The 6,000-nt window shown below is 34.6% G+C and overlaps 1 protein-coding gene across 1 annotated transcript in view; it reads right to left on the bottom strand.

Moving 5' to 3' along the window:
- Positions 1-6,000, bottom strand: part of GBE1 (1,4-alpha-glucan branching enzyme 1) — a 277,716-nt gene that overhangs the window by 80,757 nt on the left and 190,959 nt on the right. The gene's annotated exons all lie outside the window — the stretch shown is intronic.

The raw sequence follows: 6,000 nt of genomic DNA, 5'->3' as shown, positions 1-6,000 counted from the left end.
TTCTTAAAATTACATTCTAACTTTCCTGTCAATATTTAAATCAGGAAGATATGTTCTTAATTCTTATATTTTAATTTATGCTTTATTTGATATTTTAAAATATCTGTACATGTTTATATATTTAAAATGAATATAATATTTGGTTTCTTCTCTTGTTTTTTATAATTCTATGTAGTGTTTAATATGAAAATCCTTTAATGCCCTTATTTTCATATTACATGGAATTAATATTGCAGTATCTGGGTTGGTGTTTTCTTCCCTAGTGTGATCAATGGATATAGCAGTCAATTTGCCTGCCTAAACCAGCATGTCCATAGCAACATTCCTGAGGTCATGTATTAAGGCCATATGACTCTAATCCCTCTGCCTCAGCTGACTGAATTGGGAAAGGACAGCATTTCCATGATGACCAAATAAGCTCCAGAAAGCTAAGCAAAATACATTCACTGAGGTCATCCTATGCATAAAGTTGACATGTTTTATTTTATATTTATTTTTGAATATGAAACATACTCCGCCAAGGATTATTTAAAAAAAAAAATCATAATGCCACATAACCACTGATACTAGTTCTAACTGAAGAGTTAACAATATTTTAAAGTGATTTAAAGTGATTGAAACGCATCTTTTCATTAAACTTACCAATCAGAATGGCATGTAAATTCTTTTCTTTAGGCCCCAGTTTTTTTCATTGATTTGAAGTTTAATAATCTTAACTGGTTGTAATCTCAAATTATCAGTCAATTGCTTCAAGTCTACTCTTACTTAGATTTTTACTGATCTCATACATAACTTTCTTGTGGCTTCCTATTCCAAGTTGGTTTGGCTAAAGCATCTCATGTATTTCACCAACAATCTCCAAAACAAGTTTCCTACATATTTACACAGCATTTTCTGCTTACTTGTATCACTGACCTAGTGCATGTATTAGTATAAAGATATCTGTCTATTACTTGCCTGTATTGCCTTTTGGGTTTTAAGGCCTTGAGGGCAAGAACTATTTTTCATCTCTGAATATATACAACTTAGTAATACCTGATATATCGTAGATACATATAAATGTCTTAGGCATAAAGAAATTTTATAAACTGTGTTAAAACACATTTTAGAATGCATTATGAATATATTAAATTTATAGTTTAAATTCATATATATACCTCAAATACACTAAATTTTTAAATTGAATTTGCCCTGAGTCAATCTGCCTTCTCTCTCTCTCTCTCTCTCTCTGTGTGTGTGTGTGTGTGTAGAAATTCTGTGCACAGGTACCATAAAAACAGTAAATTTCATCTGATGCTCTATTTGATGCATATATACACACATAATTATATACACACAAAGCAAACAGTGAATTCATAATAAATGTTAACTGATGAACATGATATTGGCTTATCCCAAAAATTAAAACAAATTGAGGCAACCCTCAGACTTCCTCATACATGAAAGCTAAGGCTGTTTCAGCAGCATCATTCAGTAGAAAGTCATTTCACCCTCAAAACAATCTTATGAAGCAGGCACCCACTTTATCACTGAGCCGATGAAGGCATAGTTAATGCATCTCACCTAGATCACACAGCTAAAAAGGGAAAGGCATAGATGCCAACCCAGTAGTATTCTTAATCACTCTGCTCTACCTTTTTTCTAAAACGTATTCACAAACCATGTATTTGTGGCTAACTAATCTAGATACTGATCTAAGAGTAATTTTCATTCCAATTTTCTCAAATTGGAAATCAGAAGAAAAAGGCAACTGACCAGCTGCCGAAATTTTCCGGTTGTGCAAACTGAGGCATGTCCCTATATGTCTCTGAGTCGAAGTTTTAGCAAAATGCACTTAGAATGTCTACGTAGCATACCTTATTACTCTTTTAATTTTTGGCCCCAGGTTTCTTTTGAACAAATATCTGGTATAAAAAATAAAAAAGAAATAGAATGTTCAGTTAGATTATAGATACGAAGTGTTTTAGAAAGTATAGTATGCGGCTGGGTGCGGTGGCTCACGCCCGTAATCCCAGCACTTTGAGGGGCCGAGGAGGGCGGATCACGAGGTCAGGAGATCGAGACCATCCCGGCTAACACGGTGAAACCTCGTCTCTACTAAAAATACAAAAAATGAGCCAGGCGTGGTGGCGCCGCCTGTGGTCCCAGCTCCTCCGGAGGCTGAGGCAGGAGAATGGCGGGAACCCGGGGGGCGGAGCTTGCAGTGAGCCAAGATGGCGCCGCTCACTCCAGCCTGGGCGACAGAGCCAGACTCCGTCTCAAAAAATAAATTAATAAATAAAGTATAGAATGCTATGTAAATGTTACTTACTTTTATTAGTATTTATTATCTTTCTATGATTAGTGATATAAAATACAAAATAAATTAGTCTGATGATCCCCTTCTATATTCAATTATTTCATGTAAGTATATGATAGATGAATAAAAAATACAACTCTATTTCTTCCTAAAACCATTCAAAATAAGCTAACAAATCAAAAATGCATAGTAAATATTTCACAGCTATAACCAGAGTAAAAGCATTTTTTTTGAAATTCAAAATTCGAATACACAAGACAAAAACAAAACAAAACAAATCAGCCAAACTGGTATTCTGAAAAAATCTACATTAATCTTAATGATTTTGATAAACAGAACATATATCTGAATGCCTGACAAATAAATTTACGTAACCATGTTTTTTTAAAACGTGCTATAAAATGTATAGTTGTTTTATTTCTTTTGACTCACTGTTTCTCTTCTGGAGGGAAATAAAAAATAAAATTCCAGAAAATTAACAAGTTTAGAAATGCCTAAAAGATGAGTAAACAATCAAGTTGCTTCTTAGTTTTGGAAAATTTTCTTAAACTGCTCTTTTTAAATATTAATTTCTATATGCCATTCAAAAACATTACCTTGCTTATAACTAAAACTGGTTATTGCAGTTAATGAACTAATGCTAAAACAGTATTACAAGGCAATACTCCATATACACACACATATACATGCACACACACACACACACGTATATACTATATATAGTATACATACACACACAAACACATACACATGCAGAGTCATTTGATGGAGGATAACGTTTCAGTCAACAGTGGATCACATATATCTCGTGTGTGTGTGTGTGTGTGTATCTTTTTAAGAAAATTGTGAGAGCCTTGTGATGTGCTAGATACTGTGCTAATTCCCAGATATATAAAATTGTAAATAAAACACAAATAACAACTGTTTTCACTGGGTATTAAATTTACTTAAAAAGTCATGTATTTAATAGTTTTCCAAGTACAATTTTCTCAAATACCATGAAAGGTAAGGAGATACTGTATAAACATGTATTGCAGGGAAAATGAAACTAGTTTGAGGCTTTACGGAAGGCTCTCTCAGGAAATGACACTTGAAAATAAAGGATTTGGTCAGGTATGGCAGGGAGTGTTTGAGTGGGATGACTCCAGGCAGGGGATCAGCAAAATGTCTAGAGTGCAGAGTGGAAGAAGGTTGTCCATTCAGTGAATGGAAAGGCAGCTACCGTAGCTGCAGCAGAGTGATGAAGGGGGAGACCATGAGAGAGCTTCCCGAGGCTCACAGGGCAAGTGGAGAGCATAAGGGTCACAGAAGGCTTTTTAAGCAGACCATGATCAGAAAAGGAAAAAATATATTTAAAATCATGACAGCTCATGAGGACATATTGAATTTCATAAAACACCACCAGTAATTAGAAATTATTCATCCATTAGAAGATTATTGATTTCAAAGTTAGTAGAGAAACACTGTATTTAGGTAAGATACTAAGAAAAAAGATTTAAGTTGCTATAATGGAATTTAACATATTCGAAGGTATTTGTTTCAATAACAAAAGATTAAAAGATTATACAAAAGTATAATCTCAAAATCATATTTGATGTAATAAATATGGTCAATTTACAAACATAGAAAGATAGATGGTAGAAATAGCTATATTTGTTGTATTTTGTTACTATTGAAAGTTCCATGAGAAGAGTGTCTAACACTGAATAGACGCTCAGCCTGCCCTCAGTTGAAAAGATACAGTTTAAAGTGATATTAATATAAATATTTCTGAAATTTTATAAAGTTTCTGTAGATTTGTCAATGTCCTAGCTCTCCAGAACATGCTTTATCCTAGGTAAGACACTACCCAAAAATCAAGAAAATAGGTCACATTATAAAATATCATTAGGCCTTTCTTCATTGACAAGTTACCAATTTTACATTGGCCATGACCATTAAATCTCTGTCATGTGCAGATAGCTTGGTTTTACTCTGATGCTTGCTTGGAGGCTCTGCTGTGCACCACAGGCCAGATCTGATATCTTCAACAAAGGACAGCATCAGGAAAAGGAATCTATTAGGTACTTCCTGATAAATTCTAGACTCTGGTAGAGGCATCTGAGTTGATGTCACTTACACAGCTTCCAGACTAGAGGGAAAGACTGAGTCAGGATTGCTATATTTTCATACGTAGTGGGCTACAAGGATTAATGCCTGTGTGAATTAGGTGTCCATTTTATTTTGGTTCTTTGAAAAATTGTTTTAGTTTACAGATATATAAGGATTTCCTTCTGTAGGTTACAGTCATTTTGTACTTTGGTAAATGAAATAAAGCATTTAAAATATCTCACTAGGTCCTCAGTTTCCTTACTTTACATGGTGACATGGTTATTTGCATAGGTTCATAGAGTCTACTTATTCATCAGGATATAGTTAAACAAGTAGGTTGCATAACTAAGGCCTTATGAAGGTGCCCACATTGGAGAATGATGCATACTGAGTCAGGTAGAACCACTGCTTTTAAGGAACCAAGGCTGATTTTATTCATGGAACCAATCATTGCAAAGTCCATCCAGGAAACTTGACCTGATACCTGGCTGACGCGATGCAGTCTCACAGGTCAGGAAGGTCATTTCCTGGAAGGCGAGGGATGGTAACAAATTTCGGTGACCCTGACAATAGAGGATACACCCAAAGGCACAGGTAGCACAGGTGAAATCTGTGTCTGCTTTTTTGGGGTTGGCTTCCTAACCTCCAGTTAGTAAACACTAAAGGCTTTTAAAAGTTCAGTCTGAGATTTCTTACAAAAATTTCCAAGTAGAAGTGAATAACTCAAAGATCCAGGGCTTTTTTAAAATTAGAGATAGGGTCTTGCTTTGTCACCTTAGTTGGAGTGCAGTGCCATGATTATGGTTTACTACAACCTCAAACTCCTGGACTCAAACAATCCCTCTGCCTCAGCCTCCTGATTAGCTAGGGTACAGGCACGTGTCACCACACCCAGCTCATTTTCTTTTTCTCTCCTTTGGTAGAGATGGGGCTTTTCCATATCGCCCACGATGGTCTCTAACTCTTTGCCTCAAGCCATCCTCCTCCCTCAGCCTCCCAAAGGACTCAGATTAAAGGTGTGAGGCACCACCCACCCTGAGTCTTCTATTGTAGAAAAATAAATCAGCCTTTCATATGTATTCCCCAGTCTTTGTGTCTTTCTCTAGTCTAAAAGCTGTAAAAATTTCCTAAAACTCAAATGTTTCAATGTCTGCTGTTCACCAAACAGAACAATTTTATATTTCATTTCAAGAGCTTTCAGACAAGAATGACCTTTCAGTATAGGTATTTTCTATTTAAAAAAATAAATTTCTTTTGTCCATCACAATATCTCTGAACCTAAGTTTACACATTTATAACACAAGTATACTGGTATAAAATTCTCTCAAAGAATACCAATAATACTAGCTTACTATACTATAATATGATAATTATATATTTCTTAGATTTAATGTGCAAATATTATACTAATAACATTAACTCAGAATGATTAAATTCAGAATAATAATTCTGGATGTTAACAATAGGTAAGCCCACTTGACAGCAATATTCAATTAAACATCAGCTTTTAGACTATACTTTTGTATCCTATATTAATATAACAATAACCTTATAGTGATTTAATTTTATTTTTGCAATTTACACATGACAGTATATGAAATAAATCGTTG

Source organism: Rhinopithecus bieti, unplaced genomic scaffold (genome assembly GCF_001698545.2).
Source record: "Rhinopithecus bieti isolate Rb0 unplaced genomic scaffold, ASM169854v2 scaffold_566, whole genome shotgun sequence".
Lineage (NCBI taxonomy): Eukaryota > Metazoa > Chordata > Mammalia > Primates > Cercopithecidae > Rhinopithecus > Rhinopithecus bieti.
The sequence above is the reverse complement of the archived record's forward strand: the minus strand, read 5'-3'. Positions and strand labels throughout refer to the sequence as shown.